This window comes from Thalassophryne amazonica, chromosome 18, assembly GCF_902500255.1.
Source record: "Thalassophryne amazonica chromosome 18, fThaAma1.1, whole genome shotgun sequence".
Taxonomy (NCBI): domain Eukaryota; kingdom Metazoa; phylum Chordata; class Actinopteri; order Batrachoidiformes; family Batrachoididae; genus Thalassophryne; species Thalassophryne amazonica.
This window is the reverse complement of record NC_047120.1, coordinates 33955186-33972691: the sequence shown is the minus strand read 5'-3', so window position 1 is coordinate 33972691 and position 17506 is coordinate 33955186. Positions and strand designations below refer to the sequence as shown.

At 43.4% G+C, this 17506-nt stretch overlaps 1 long non-coding RNA gene across 1 annotated transcript; it reads left to right on the top strand.

The window, feature by feature from the left end:
- The first annotated feature begins 223 nt into the window (after nucleotides 1-223).
- Nucleotides 224-837, top strand: LOC117531389. Its single transcript, XR_004566619.1, has 2 exons — nucleotides 224-688; nucleotides 792-837. It is a non-coding gene; the product is annotated as an uncharacterized LOC117531389 (long non-coding RNA).
- Nucleotides 838-17506: the final 16669 nt, after the last annotated feature.

Below are 17506 nucleotides of genomic sequence, written 5' to 3'. Positions count from 1 at the left end.
GTGAGTACACTCAAAATCTTTCCAGCGTGATTCATTTTTTGGGGTAATGACTAGCTGTGCCCAGCTTGAAAGTTGTCAACACGTTCATGGCCAAACACAACACTCGGCTCTCAAGGTTTGGGGAATCAAAACATTCACTATAAAGTTTCAGTGCCACCCTCGTCACGGTTTTGATCTAGGAACGTGAAAGAAGTTGTGCAACATGCCGATACTGTTCCTGTTGTCTGACTGTACAGTGTGAACAGCCTCATTATATTGTTTATGCAACTTCTGAACTCATGCCAACATCAACAGTATGGAGCCCAGAAGATGGAAACAATATTAAAACTTACATACATGCCCTGCAAAGAGAACATCGCGCTGGTTTTTCCAGGAAGGGCCTCAGGTTTGCTGACTGCTTCTTCCAGGAAGGCTTTTTGTTGGCTGATCAGTGCTTATAGGAAAGACGTTTGGTTGGCCCATCAGCACTCGTATTGTCACAGCCGCTTCTGATAAAGCTAGACGAGCTTCCAGGAAACCAGAGATTTACCCTCCAGCATTCCATCATTCCTTCACCATCAGCAGAGAGCAAGTGAGAGAAAGAGAGAGAGAGAGAGAGGAGCAGAAGGGTATAACAGCGATGTGGATCAATAAAAACAATATGGGAAGCATGCACATATTCATATACAGTTGAAATGTGTGCGTTTGTGTAAGTACAGTGCAGGGAGAGGTCTTATACACACACGCAGTGATACACTCTAATGCTGGGATTGTGGTTTACTTTAATTTCACTGAAATCCTCTGTTTTCCAGTAACACCTGATGGATGGGTGTGTCGGCGTTCTGCCTGGAAGAAGAATAGAAAAATCACCTGGAAGGACTTGAAAGTTAAACAGGTTGCAAAAGGGTTTTTGTGAGGCCCGTTGTCATAAGCAGTGTTGTTCTAGGCAGCGGATTGTCAGTGTTTCTGTTCCTCATTCACGGTTGGGAGAGCATAGCGGCGGAGAAGCTCAGGTGCCAAATGGTTTACTGTAACGACATGGACTCAGACCAAACCCCAAAAGCTCTCAGGTGTCACTCAGTCCCCTCAGTCAACGCGCAGGGCTGCTACATCAATGCTGCACTGCTCATATTTGAACAGACATAAGTATAACCCCCCCGTATTTTGGCAACAAGGAGAGTTTGGTGACACACCCGTCAAAATAGTAAGTTTCCCGAATTTTCACGCTTCGACTGTTTTGGGTTTGTATCATGACTGGCCAGGTGTGCAGTCACACCTGTACGGCAGCCTGCGTTGAACTTTCTTCTCGGAATGGACATGACAGAAATAATAAGGAGCTGGAAGTGTTCCACACCCGTGTCTTATGTTTGACACAGATTCATGTAACTGAATTCTTTGTGATTCAGTGATGCCATAATATATGTTGCTGTGTGGTCTTGACATTTGATCAAGTCTGTCCAAAATGGAAGCACATTATCCTTGAATAACACACGGCTCTTCTACTACGTTTACTTTTTTATTTGATTTAATCTTTATTTAACAAGGTTAGTCCCATTGAGAACAAGACCTCTTTTACAAGGAAGACCTGGACAATTTTTAAGTTTTTAATTCACCTAACCTGCATGTCTTTGGATGTGGGAGGAAACCGGAGCACCCGGAGGAAACCCATGCAAACACAGGGAGAACATTGCAAACTCCACCCAGAAAGGCCACAGGTGGGAATTGAGCCCATGTCCTTCTTGCTGTGAGGCAACAGTGCTAACCACTAAGCCACCGTGCTTTATCCATATTGTCCCCATATTGTTCCCAAACTGCTGTTGTGTGTTGGGGGGTTTGGCTGGATGTTTTTGTGTTGTTTTCTTTTCTTTGCTCTCCAGGTGGTATGCAAGCTGGTTTTTGTCTGTGGAGAAGGTGCTGGCAGAAGAATCCTTCACCCTCATCAACATTATTGGCTGCACTTGTGGAGGATGTCCACGTGCAGGCCTAATGACTCGCAGCACCTGTGGATGATGCTCACGTGCAGACTTAAGGACTTTCAGCTGAAGCAGATAATTAGATGGCGTTCTGCATTTAAGCCATGAGTGGTTCAAGCAGAATTGCCGGGAACTCGACCTTGTGACGTTCGTTTGTGAGACACTGAGGACCGCGCCTGGGTTTGACACATCGTGCCTGTGAAGGAGGACGGGTGAGGGACACATGCTGTCAGCACACATCAGAGGTGATTGTCTGAATAAGTGTTAATAGTAATTTGGTATTTTGTTACGCAGTATATTTGAACATTGATGAGAATTGTGCAGCTCGCTTCTCATGGCCGTGGCGTGCGGACTGATGATCCTCCACCTGTTGTGAGAAGCTGCTCATTTACATAAAGCTTAAAGTCAGACCTGAATGTGTTGCTGATAGCGTGTGCCTTTGAAGGATATTAGTTGTAGCTGTTGACTTACCTCACCTCTTCTATCCTTCACAGAGTCAGTTTGTCGTGTCCACCTGGGGGGTGTTTGGCGGTGAATTTGAGTCCAGAAGCACTGGGCTTCGATCCCTTTGGGCGCTGGAGAGCGTGCCATCCTTCACTCCGCCAGACAAGCTATATATTATGTTGTACACAATTATTGCACGGAAAGGGAAATAAATGTTTTGTTTTTGGAACCGCTTTCTGGTTATTTAGCGCTGGGTTCAGTCAGACGCAGGTCCGCTCCTCAACCCGCGTCGGCACATAACAACTGCTCCAGTTAAACAGTTATGATAGTGAGTTTGACCTTTCAAGGTTACCCAACTGACCCTTGGGTATTGACTAGGAAGTAATGATGACTTGTGATAGTCATGAAGGCTGTTATGTCATTATGAAGCCTGTGTCAAATCTTTTAGTATTTACTATTCTTAATAAGTTTAATAATAAATAATAAATTCTTAAAAAAAATTATTTAAAAAATAATAATAATAAACTGTTAATAAATTAATAATATTGTGATACCATGAAAAGTCAACTACTGCGCAGAAAAAATAATGGCCTCTTGCAGAAGAATCATAGTTGATTTATAAAATATACAAATAGGAAACAGATAACATCAAGGATTAGAATTTATATTTCTGAATAATTTGTTTCTTTAAAGTTAAAACAGACTACTTTCTGCATAATTAGTGTGAACAGTGACATAATTATGATTGCGATATGTATTGTATCATTACACCGATATTATTTACATCAGCTCACGTGCCCAGACTTGATTTAATTACTGAGTTAGAACGCAAACACTGCTGTGGCCAGCTAATTAATATTATAGGGCGAGACATTCAGAATCACTCAGAGAAAACTGCTTCTTGTCGCCACTGAAAAGGTGAAAATGTCTGGTAATAATAAGATAAACTTTATTGACCCTCTTGGGGAAATTTGTCTAGGGACGAAGCACAGGACGCTGCCACATACAAGTACAACAAAAACAGACCTGTAAGGGCCACAAAAACAAGGACAACAATACAATGCCAATAAGTACAAATAATTAAAGTGCCATACAATCACAGTGCAAAACATGTACAGCACAACACCATTAAATAAAGTAAGACAGGTAGGATCCCTGTAGAAGTAAATTTGCATATATTTAACTGACTAAATGCAAAGAGAATATTTAGGATGAATGGTTGTATGGTTAGCCGTTTACCTTTGTTGGATGTATCTGTGGCTTTATATACTATTTTACTCTTTTTTTTGGTATCAAAGAATGACCTTACTCAAATGATCATACTTTTAGTCTGGTATCTGCTTAAATGTGCATATGGAAGTGGATTTAACTGGTTTTAGTGCTTAGAACAAAGAGAATCAAGTTACCGTATGTCCCGTCCTTCTGCGGGTTTGGGTAAAAGGTTCAGACTTCCCTCTATGCCCGTGGGGAGCCAATAAGCTTAGGATTTGTGAAATAAGGTCTGCCTTGTTGTCACTACTACATTGCTTTTATAAAAAGTGTTTCTATTCCTTTGTTCGGGATTCTGGTCGAGTGGACCTACTGTAAGAGCGATGTTATGTTGTGAGAATCCAGGCTTGTAATAACTTTGAATACATTTAATCTGACAAATAGTCTGTTTACTGACCTTATTGGGACTGAAAAAAGAACCAGGAGAATACTTACACCTTAGTATCTTGTGCACTGGCCACTTGAGTCACATTTGACTCTTTAAAGCTCTTGACTAGGTGGTCTTGTCCTCATCACTAAGTATCAGTAGCTTGGAGACATTAGTTCCACTGATGATGAAATGGTTACTGAGGCAATATAATGGTTATACTTTGTGGGTGTGTTCAGGCTTCATCTTCTACCCAAGTCATGCACTGCCTTTTTACCCATTTAAGGGGAGGCTTAGAATTATGCACTGCCAAGGTGCTGACATTTGGAATCACCCCATTTGAGCTTCAAACTTGCTCTTCAGAAAAACCAATGGGTGACATCAGAGCTTTGTCCAGTATACGAGATAAATCTCAACTGATGTCCTTTAATAGCATTGACATTGTCTTGTGATAGCCCAGTCTCATGCTTTGTTTTTTTCATGATGCCATCATGAAATGCACAAACCAAACTCATGGCAGTTCATGGGACTGGGCTACGAAAAGTACATTAATCTATTGGTCCGTGACAGGGGTACAAAAATGGGATGTTTTTCATAACGGGGGCATGAATCGTCCCATCCTGTCTATGGCTGATGCTGAGACCCTGATCCATGCGTTTATCTCTTCTAGATTGGATTACTGCAATGTTCTATTTTCTGGTTTACCACAGTCCAGCATAAGGGGTCTCTAATTGGTTCAAAATGCTGCTGCCAGACTTTTGACACGAGGCAGAAAGTTTGACCACATTACACCCATTTTGACATCCCTTCACTGGCTTCCTGTCCCAGTGAGATCAGATTTTAAGGTTCTGCTACTAGTCTATAAAATTGTTCACGGACTGGCTCCTCCCTACCTAGCTGACCTAATTAAACCTTATGTACCGGCCGGGGCTTTGCGTTCTCAGGGTGCAGGACTACTTTGTGTCCCTAGGGTGAATAAGAAGTCTGCGGGTCATAGAGCTTTCTCTTATCGTGCCCCTGTTCTGTGGAATGATCTCTCTGCATTAATAAAACAGTCGGATTCTCTAGAGACTTTCAAATCCAGACATAAGACGCACTTATTTTCCCTTTCATATGGCTAACATATTGGCATAGTATAGTTCTGCGCTTTTTACTCTTTTAATTCCTTTTATTAGGAAACGGAGCAGGCCTCGGCCTCAACGTTACCTAAATTCTGGGTCTTTTAGTGAAGCTTTGGGCTAGTGGCCAGCGATCACCTTTGCATTAATTCTGTTTTTCTTGTTGTTTAATGCTGACAAATTATGCTGTATTTTTTTGTCTTTCTGATGCCTGATTCTGTTTTTTCTCTCTGTTTAAGGTGCAGCTCCATCCAGAGATGGGTGTGGTATTTGTGCTGGAGACCAGCCTGTGCTGTGCACCAACAGCATTTCCTGTATATTTGTTTTGTGAACTGTTCTGTCATTTGTGTCTGTAGCATGGCCCAAGCAGAGGGTCACCCCTTTGAGTCTGGTCTGCTTGAGGTTTCTTCCTCAGAGGGAGTTTTTCATTACCACTGCTGCTCTGGGGGTTAGTAAGGTTAGATCTTACTTGCGTGAAGCACCTTGAGGCAACTCTGTTGTGATTTGGTGTTATATAAATAAAAATAAATTGAAAATTGAAAAAATGAATTCATTTCGTGGTGGGAGCACAACATGTGGGGTGAAAGAGGGGGGTCTGGGAGGGTCATGGTTAACGTTTGGTGAGGGTACACACTTATGCTATAGTTATGGTTAGAGTAAGGAGAAGGGGAAGATTATAAATAGCAAAATAATAAAACCGTGTCATGAAAAGTGAGCGCTTTTCGTGAGGGAGGCACGAAAAAAAATGTGAGCCTGGGCTGGAAAAACATCACATGCCTGTGTCCATGACCTTGAACCAATTTTTGTCTAAATTACATCACTTCAACCTTGGCTGACCTTCAGTTATTCCACCAAATTTAGTCTAGTTCAAACACACATGACCGAAAAAAAATACCCCTCAACACACCATTTGTGGTGTGTGGATGTAACAAATTTTGCAGAAACAATAAGGTGCAAATCCAGCTTACTTGACCACTGAGCAAACATTTAATACTAGAAACACACACAGATGCACGATTTCATTGTTAATGAGTGGAAGAACTGACAGCAGGAGAGAAAGTGAATGGGAGGGTGTGAGTCTGTGGCTGTCATTCAGTTACATTATAAAGAGGTGAGTAATATCAAAGAGCCTCCACTGGCCTCGGCCAGTCTTTATCATCCAGGGTTGTTTCCACATCACATAAAATCGTTAACAGTCTGCCACATTGGCGGCAAATAAACACAGACTGCAGCAACTAATGAATTAAAAACCAAAAACTACAAAACAGGGCTTTTGTCACAAATTGAACTGTACGTTTTACACTGAATTTCACACCAAATGGAAAAAAAGGAGCTTTCAATCCAGCGACAGAGGAGTTTCTGAATGAGAACAGTGGCACTTTGCTGCCAATAAACTGACAGGCTGTTCTGTTTCCTCTCAACAAGAACCCAATTGGATTAACCCATCCCCTGTGCACGGACAGCTGGCACTCTTCACACTTTGTGTGTGTGTGTGTGTGTGTGTGTGTGTGTGTGTGTGTGTGTGTGTGTGTGTGTGTGTGTGTGTGTGTGTGTGTGTGTGTGTGTGTGTGTGTGTGTGTGTGTGTGTGTATGTATGCTTAAATGATTTCTCCTCCACTCCTTAAACATGCATTCTTTAAATGTTGCTCGAGATTACTTTTTTCTTCTTCTTTCCTGACAGTAGAAAACAGGGGGTCCCAGTCTGCCAACCAATCAGAGAGCTGCGTTATAGGCAGAGGTCCCCCCAAAGCACTGCTGATTTTATAGGGCTCCTTCAGAGAAGTCACATGACTTCCCAGAGAGAGAGAGAGAGAGAGAGTGAGAGAGAGAGAGAGCGAGGGGGGAGTGGGTAATGTTGGAAAGAAGAGTGAAAAGAGGGTCAGGAAGGTGACAGGGTTTGCTTCAAGGGGTGAGCTGAAGGTCTGGTAATGAATGGATGGAAAGGAAGCACAACCCCCCCCAAAAAAACAACAAAACAAAACAAAAAACGACACACCAGTTCTCAGAAGTGAATTTGTGCCTTCTGGTCACGACCTATAATTACAGCTTAATGAATAAAATGACACTGTGACTGGGAGCATAAATTAGTCAGTGCACAAATGAAAGATGCACAGAAATATAACTAAGGCAAAGCCTTGGACCAAACATCGACGTAGGTTGATGTAAATACGAGGTCTGTCCAAAAAGTATCGTACCTTTTTATTTTTTTCAAAAACTATATGGATTTGAATCACGTGTGATTACATCAGCCAAGCTTGAACCTTCGTGGGCATGCATGAGTTTTTTCACGCCTGTCGGTTACGTCATTCACCTTTGAGCACGCCTTGTGGGAGGAGTGCTCCACCCCCCTCGTCGGATTTTTTCTTGTGAGAAAATGGCCGAACGCTTGGAGCAGCGCTACAGCATTAAATTCTGACAGAAACTTGGCGACAGCCAGGTGGAAACGATTCGAAAAATCCAAACGGCTTTTGGAGATGAAGCTATGAGCACCACATGGATTAAGGAGTGGTACAACCGGTTTAAAGATGGCCGCGTAATGGTGGAGAGCGTGCCGCGCTCCGGTCGGTCATCAACAAGCCGAAATGACGAGATCATTTCCAAAGTGCACGCTGTGGTTATGCGGGATCGTCGTGTGACTGTCCGAGAAATTGCAGAGGAGGTGGACATTAGCAGGACTTCGGCACATTCCATCGTGACAGAAGATTTGGGCATGAAACAAGTGGTGGCGAAGTTCGTGCCAAAGTTGCTGACGGCAGAGCAAAAGCAACGTCGTGTTGAAGTCTCACAGGACATGCTGGACTCCATTCACACTGATCCCAGCTTTATGGACACCATGATCACCGGTGATGAGTCCTGGGTGTACGGGTACGACCCGGAAACCAAATTTCAGTCGTCACAGTGGAAGCATTCCATGTTGCCAAGACCGAAGAAGGCGCGCCAAGTGCGCAGCAATGTGAAGGTGATGCTGACTGTTTTTTTTTTTACTCCTGTGGTGTGGTACACCACCAGTATGCACCACAGGGTCAAACAATAACAAAGGAGTATTACAGGGATGTCCTCCGTTGTCTACATGATGGTGTGCGGCGCAAGAGACCGGAGTTGTGGGCCACAGGAAATTGGCGCATCCACCACGACAATGCTGCAGCTCATTCCTCTCATTTAATTCAGACTTATTTGACCAAAAACCAGACTCCGGTGGTTCAACAGGCGCCTTACTCTCTTGATGTGGCCCCTTGCGACTTCTGGCTCTTCCCAAAACTTAAAATACCATTAAAAGGAACGCGATTTGAGACAAGAGAGGACATTATGGCTGCAACAACGGCGGAGCTGCACTCCATCCCGAAAGAGGCTTTCTTGGAATGCTTCCAACAGTGGCGACACCGCTGGGAGAAGTGTGTGGAGTCCCAAGGAGACTACTTCGTGGGTGATTAGGTTTCCAACGCTCCAGGTAAGCCAGTTTTTTTTTCCCAGCCAAAGGTCCGATACTTTTTGGACAGACCTCATATATCGTGTTGATTGTATGTGATACACCATAGTTCAAAATTTCTTGGGTGTATGAAGGTCTTCAGATAAAGGTACTTTAAAATAAACTGACACGATTTGTTAATGAAAAACTATTGTTGGCTTTAATGGTACATACATGTGGGTTTATTAAAGGTATTCATGAAAATATCATTGCTAAGTTAGAATATCAAGAACACAAATGTCTGTATTGTCAAGATCGATAGATTTATTGAATGATCAATGTAATTTACAATCCCAATTCTAATGAAGCTGGGACGTTGTGTAAAATGTAAACAAAAACAGAATACAATGATTTGCAAATCCTCTTCGACCTATATTCAATTGAATACACCACAAAGAAAAGATATTTAATGTTCAAACTGATAGACTTTGTTGTTTTTGTGCAAATATTTGCTCATTTTGAAATGAATGCCTACAACACATTTCAAAAAAGTTGGGATGGAGCAATAAAAGACTTGGAAAGTTGATGAATGCTCAAAGAATACCTAACTGGAAACAGATGAGTGTCATGATTGGGTATAAAAGGAGCATCCCCAAAAGTCTCAGTCGTTCACAAGCAAAGATGGGGTGAGGATAACTACATTGTGAACAACTGCATGAAAAAACAGTCCAACTTTAAGAACAATGTTTCTCAATGTTCAATTGCAAGGAATTTAGGGATTCCATCATCTACAGTCCATAATATGATCAGAAGATTCAGAGAATCTGGAGAATTTTCTACACATAAGCGGCAGAGCGAAAAACAACATTGAATGCCTTCGATCGCTCAGGCGGCACTGCATTAAAAACCAACATCATTGTGTAAAGGATCTTACCGTGTGGGCTATGGAACACTTCAGAAAACCATTGTTAGTTAACACAGTTCGTCGATACATCTACAAGTGCAAGTTAAAACTCTACCATGCAAAGTGAAAGCCATATATCAACAACATCCAGAAACACTGCCGCCTTTTCTGGGCCCGGGCTCATTTGAAATGGACAGACGCAAAGTGGAAAAGTGTGCTGTGGTCTTATGAGTCCACATTTCAAATTGTTTTTGGAAATCATGGATGTCGTGTCCTCTGGACAAAAGAGGAAAAAGACCATCCAAATAGTTACCAGCGCAAAGTTCAAAAGCCAGCATCTGTGATGGTATGGGGGTGTGTTAGTGCCCATGGTATGGGCAACTTACACATCTGTGATGGCACCATCAATGCTGAAAGGTACATCCAGGTTTTGGAGCAACACATGCTGCCATCCAAGCAATGTCTTTTTCAGGGACGTCCCTGCTTATTTCAGCAAGACAATGCCAAGCCACATTCTGCAGGTGTTACAACAGCGTGGCTTCGTAGTAAAAGAGTGCGGGTGCTAGACTGGCCTGCCTGCAGTCCAGACCTGTCGCCCATTGAAAATGTGTGGCGCATTATGAAGCACAAAATTTGACAACGGAGATCCCGGACTGTTGAACAACTGAAGTCGTACATCAAACAAGAATGGGAAAGAATTCCACCTACAAAGCTTCAACAATTAGTGTCCTCAGTTCCCAAATGCTTATTGGGCTTCATGTATCAATGTTGCGCACTTGTGGTGTAAATTTATGGCGTAAACTTGAAATACACCAAAGTCGCCGTGACATGTATCAAGCAGTGCGCACCTGCCCATTTCTGGCGTACGCCTGATGTGATCTTGATAAATGCGGTGGGTGGAAACGATCGTAATTATAATAAACACGCCCATAAATATTCAGACTCCGCTTCAGACACACCCTCATTTTACGACATGGAAGCCGGGAAGACGGCAATGAAAAAGAACTCCACCAATCACGACGCATGCCAATAGAGTGTCAAAAGTGGCCGTCGTATCAATTGTTTTGTAGTATATAATCAATAAAGTGTTACAGTGGTCCCTCATTAATCGCTGGAGTTACGTTCTAAAAAATAGCCCGTAATACGCAAAAACGCGACGTAGTCAGCGTTATTTTTTACAATTATTATAGACGTTTCAAAGCTGTAAAACCCCTCACTACATAGTTTATACACTTTCTCAATCAGGCATGAACATTTTCTCACTTTTCTCTCGTGTGTAAACACTCTCAAAGTTCAAACCTTAGTAGGAAAATAATACCAAACTGTTTTCAGGCCCAAACATTTGTTTGAGACATAAAAATAGAACGTTTTTCTATAAATAATTCTGATGGCATTTAGAACTAACAAATTAATTTTAACGATCAACGAACGAGGTTGGACACATAAGAATTATTAATAGTGACTGACCAGTATTTCACAGATCGGGCCTCTGCGTCCTGGCGCTGCGCCTTTTCCCACTCACATCTCGCTGCAGCAGGTGTCTGTGTCCGTGTGACAAACACAGTTATGAGTAGTTGTTGGCGCTCTTTTCTCTTCTGGGCAACAAGATTCTTATAAACAGATACGCAGAACACAGAACACTGTAAAAAAAAAGGCATGCAAAATTGAACTAAATACTCTGCGAGACTCCGAGGCCACGACAGGTGAACGGCGTTATATCGAGGGACCACTGTATTCTCTTTTCACATGTCAATAATTCTTGACGTGGATATTTGCTCGCTCAATTAATAAGACACGCCTAATCTGTCAGATTTCTTTATTTTTTAAATGTATTTCTGTATTTATTTTATTGTGACAACCGAATGGAGAGGACAAAACCTGGTTGCAGCACGGGCGAATTAAGGGAATGACGAAACTACAGTTGTTATTATCAATTTCATAGTCTAAAACGATCACACCACATGAAGTTAAGCTCAGTGCTGCTCTGGCTCCAGGCTCGAAGTCTGGAGAAAAAGGCGAGCAGCGCAGTCTTTGCAGTCAGCGCTGTGGCCACAGATCGTGCTCCGTAACAATCCCGCAAAGGCAGGATTTGTATTGATTATTATGTAGTATAATCAGGAAAGTGTTATTTATGTAACATATGCATTGATTTGTATAATGGCACTGTTTATCATGTTGATGATTTTCATTTTTATGTGGATTCCAGCGCTGGTTCATTTTGGCGTATAATTTACACCACCTCTCGACCTGGTGTATATTTTCAGCGCAGCGTACGCCAACGCCCACGCCCACGTTGATAAATGCCAAGTAGCACAGCTGTTTTGGCGTACACCCAATATACGCTCAAATATCACCGTACGCAACGTTGATACATGAGGCCCAATGAACCCACCTGTGTAAGGTGCATCTGAATACAGCGTTGTATTCTATAAATGATAGAAACACCAAGATTTTATTGGTTTACTGGATGAAGTCGCTTTTCACTACCTTGTAGTGGGAATGCAGAAGCGTGCAGCACAACCACATTTTATTTTAAAATCAAACATGCCCACGGACACTGGGATGTGTGCATTAATACTCGGTAATTACACAATGTGTGCGCTGGGTGTGAAACTGATAACTGTGTTAGTTGTACACTAGGAATGACACTTGTGCTGTTCTGCACACTGCTTTGAGCTGGGTGAAGGGTACGACCCTACATCATCAAGATAGGGCCCCACAAGATGGGAGAGAGCCTTCTTTATCACTGCAGAACAGCTCATATGAGCAAACCACGAAAACATCAAGCCGACGGGCAGGTGTGCACGATCCCGCTGTGATGGTATTGTGCATGTGATGGTGTCGAGCGAACAGGAACACAGTGCAAGCAGTTGGGACGTGGTGCACCACATCCCGCCGCTGATATAGAGAAAAATAAAATAAAAACAAGCTGTATAATTAGTGAATATTACTGGGTTGATATAAATAATAAATAAAAGGGGATGCAACACAGAACCCCGTGGTTAAATAACCCTGGCTAAATAAAAAATAAATGCCACTCATGGGATTCGAACCTGTAAGCTCTGATTATCAGACAGAAACTTTACCACTGCAGGATAATCACTGTCTTATAACAGGAACGTGAAATGGCTAAAATCAACAAGCAGATAAAAAACGCTGTGATAACCGACCAAATGACGTTTGTTACGGCATATTTCTGCTGATACATGACCGAAAGTGGCATATTTGTCACACTGTTGACTTGTCATATGGTCCTGCAGCACACCGCTCACAGGACACGAGTGTTCTGTCAGACAGACATGACATTCAGATCGCCTGCTGCGTATCCACATGAACTGATGGTCCATTCCAGCTGGGACAGCCTGTTAATGTGCGTGCTGTGCGCGCTCTCCAGCCCACTCCAAAAGCAATATATGTTTTTATGTATTTCCAAGTGAGGACAGCAAGCACACACACGCAAGTGTCTGTCAAAACACAATACGTGTTCTGACCTCAGCTGTGACATCCAGAACCAGAGATCTCAACACCTGCAGCTGTCGGCGGACACACCCCCTGTCCAGCGCATACACACCAACACACCATCTGTACATCTGTATATCAGCAGCTCATGCAGGTGCACCCCCCCCCCCCCCGGCACGTCACATGTTTACGGATGGGGGGGAGTGCAACACAGATGCGATTCACACGTACAGCACATATGTGTGCGGGTGCAGCCGACAATCTGGTACCTCACATGTGTATTGCTGTTTTGCAAAGCCACAGTCGTGGGGGCACTTAGACAAATTTCACATCCAGCTCGATGATTGTCTGCTGACTGTTTTCGTGCTAACAGCGCAAATGGCCACACATTTTTCTAAGTGGCAAGCGAGCGATATTAGATGTTTGTGTGTCAGCTGGAATTTGGCCGACACCTGCCACAAGAGGGTTCGATGGGCTCACACAGGGCACACTCTGTCTTTCAGCCGCTGGTGTGCGCCAGTAGTTGTAGCACCAGCTGTACGAGGCGCTGGAGGCAGCTACGAGTTTACATGTATTGCATACGATTCCTGCTTCATGTGCAATTCAGCCACATTCATACTATGTGTGAATGGGCCCTTAATAATGTAATTAATCAAAACACTTTATCACTTCAGCTGACCCAGTTCACTTTACTTAACCCACTGATCTACAAAATGCTCATTCAATGAATCTGTACATTGAGAAGACCAGTGAGAAGATGATTTGGGTGAACTTGTTGTGAAAGTGTAGGTACACGGACCCACAACAGGGGGCGCAATGAACGGACAATAGAGAAAGGTGAATAACAAGTTTTACTGTTGTGAACAGGGCACAACCAATACAACAATTAATACTTTGTAAGTCGAAATCTGCTGGTGTTGTGTGGGCAGGCTCGAAGGTAGGAGACGTCCGTCCCCGTCGAACCGGAACCACCCAGATTTCCTCTGCCACCGAAAACCAGGAGTACTGGAACCGCCAAGTCCCGAATTCCCAGGTGGCCACTGCCTTCGCTCGTCGGATCCGGTACTGCTGGCGGGAAAGAGCACAAACACACAGGTATGGGTGCGACAGCACCCAGTAGACGGAGAGGGGAGAAGCCGCCTCCACCTCTTGAAATAATGAAGCAGGAAGGTGAGTACTTATCCAAGCAAGGTGCTTTCTGTAATCAGCTGTCCTGAAATAGTTTAGCAAGGTTTATCAGAGTCCTCAAAATATATACTAGCAGAGTAGGTTACCTTAATCTCAAGGCGATATCTCGGCACTGAGGTGGAGACGCTGTCCTGCTGATATACTCCGTCCTGAGTGCAGTCAGCTGTGTCTAGTAATGGGTGACAGCTGTCAGCCTGACAGCCTTCGTCGGCGGCAGCGCCCTCTGGTGCCTGGAGCCCGCACTCCAGGCAGGGCGCCCTCTGGTGGTGGTGGGCCAGCAGTACCTCCTCTTCAGCGGCCCACACAACAGAACTGACCCTTTAAAGAAGGAATGGAGGATGACCTCCTTTCTTGCGTGTGTGTTTGTGTGTGTGTTCAGAAGGGGGAGAGTGGCTCTTCTTCTTCAGAGTAACATACATGAGCGTGCGCACGTGTATGATGAAAGGCATGTGCACAATGTCCATGACATATGGGGAGTCAGTGTGAAATGTGAAACAGATGTTCTGAAGCAGTCATGTTGACACCTTTACACTGACCAGAGTTCAGAGCCCATGCATCCATGTGTACGTGCGTGTGCATATGCATGTAGACAGAAATTTCCAAAGTCATTTGCTGGGATGCACTCACTTCTTCATTCATTACATTCAGAATCGAGAATAGTTTTTTGGTTCTTGTCAGCATTACTACTGTAGCATGTAAAGTTTAGATTAGCTCAGTTGTTTCCCGGTTAGGCTGTGGGGGGCTGGGGTGAGCTCACAGGAACTAACAGGAACCTGAATTACTCTGATTCACAGAAACAACTAGAAAGGCACTCAGAAGAGTGCATACCTCCACCAATACCAAAAATCCTCTTTAAATAAGTCCAACAGGCCTTGAGGCCCTCTGGTGCTGGCGCTTATATCTGGATTCCACAGTGTGAAGTGTCTTGTCCCACTCAGGCAGTCATGATGAGTAGCCCAACTCCTACCCATTGACCTAATAAACACAGCCAGCCCCAAACCAAATTCCAATCCTTGGTCCCCTTTAATGGCTCACTCCTGTCTATTAATACATTTTTGTCCACCAGATACAGATTTTTATCTGGATATGGACTAAGATACACCTACATATACAATCCTGGTACCTTGAACACTCCCATTACAGCCTGATTACAGAGTTTTGATCTTTATTGTTGATCTTTGATCTTTATTCTCTATCTTTGATCCTGATGGCTGACCTTAAAACCTGAATCAATTGTTTGATCTTTGTCACTGATCTTTGATCCTGGTTGCTGACCTTAAAACTTGAATCTGATCTTTGAACTTTAGTGCTGACCTTTGATCCTAATTGGTGACCTTAAATCCTGAACTGGAGCTTTATCACTCATCTTTGGTCCTGTTTGCTTACAATAAATCTTGAACCTGACCTTTGATCTTTTCCACTGACTTTTGATCCTGACCAGCTTCAATCCTGATTATTGAGCTTTGTTCCTGATTACTATTCTGGAAATCACCCAGACAGGCAACTAGTCCATCTCCATCTTTCAGAAGTTATCATCTATCTGGTGTGGCTAAGAGAAATGTGATCATCACCTTGGCCTCCACCTTGGCCGGGGTCCTCATCAGAGAAGCACCTGCGTGCTGGATCACATCCAGAGAAATGTGCCACCTGGCCAAAATGTTGTGCCTGACATTCCCTCTTTACACAGGTGATATGCTTCAACAGAGTCTAGCACAAAGTAATTCCACTAACTATCCAGTGGGTGGCAGACACATCTATGGGACATTACAGGGGCAACATAAAGTTACCTTTTCAAATGAGCTCATGCATTAAAATTCACCAGATCGTAAACACTTTGTCTTCATTGTGTGCTCTTTTAATTTGGAGATGTAAAAGATGATAACATTTAGCATTTTTGAGTTATTGTGTTAACAATCTTAAGGTGATGGACACACGGTCTCCAAAGCCAAGGAATTTCGAACTTTAAACGTTGTGTCAGTGAATACTGTCAATCTCGCTACCCTGGGTCTTGACAGGATTGAATAATCAGCTTGCGTTTACAAGAATCAACGTCACTCAGCTTTGTTGACTTACAATTTTACTCCTGAGTCATTTGTTCTGTTCTTGTACTGGCACTGCGCTCCCCAGTTTGAGAACTGCCAGATTAGCGTAAACCAATGCTGTATCCCCTGAAAGGACGGACACACACACACACACACACACACACACACACACTGTGCACGTGTGAAAGACCTCATCCGAAGGAAAGCTTCCCATAAACACCTGTTTTGTTCCAGTTAATATCTGTCGTCACTGAGAAGAAATGATGGTCTCAGTGAAAGAGGAGCGAGAGAGAGAGAGCGAGAGAGAGAGAGAGCAAGAGAGAGAGAGCGAGAGAGAGAGAGAGAGAGAAAGAAGGGGGTGGGTGTAGGGGGGGGGGCGCACCTCACTGCCCTCCATTCGTGAAAGAGAAGAGCTCATGTGGGATGAACACATTCGTTTATTCATTCGGCCCGTCTATTTTCAGCCCAGTGGGTTTATGGTTATTGGAAAGGCGTTGCCGTCTCGCTCCTTCCCAGAAGGAGTCAATATTTCTCCCTCTCCTTCATTTCTCCCTCTCTCTCTCTTTTCTCCCCCTCTAATTCAATATTTTCTCCAAAACACCACACTCCCTCCGTGCGGAGGCAAGGAATGCTGGAAGGCATTGGAGGGGAACACGGTCAAAGTGTGCACACCCTCCTGCACTGTGAGGTTACTCAATGACCCCAAAGTAATAATAATAATAAAAAAAAAAAACATTCTGTGGCTCTGGACGGCCCCCGGTTTGTCTGTCCTATCAGGGAATATCTTGCATCTTCAGCTCTTGTGGGACTCTTGAGACCCACTGTGGCCTTTTTATGGTGATAATGTTTGCTAATGACTTTTAATGATGACTTGTTATGGCTCGTAAAATCTTGATCTGTTACTGGCAATATGAACTTTAACTACGGTGCTGATAAGGCGCACGGGGACCTTTATCAAGTGATTACAATGGGATCAGACAGTATGAACACGAGGGCTGTAAACGTGAAACGTGATTGTAGGTCATAGAGAATCCTGCTCCATTGCCATTAACTTCCATATTTGGTGCCGCCTAAGAGGACCAATACAACACTTCCATACAGTTTCAGTGCACCACAGACTACACAAAAATGTACCGTTCCTAGATTTGTTCCTGTAGCAATGTAGAGGTCAGTACACAGGGCTCAAAATTTCAAAATGCTGTGATCATGTTGAAAAGTAGTCCACATTATTTATCTGATCATCAAAATTCCAAAAAAGGTATAGTTTGCACCATTTACGGCTGAAAGCTCTGGAGTTATGGGGCAACAAAATATATGCTAAAATACCCTCAGCTGTATGAACATTGTGTTTTTTTTA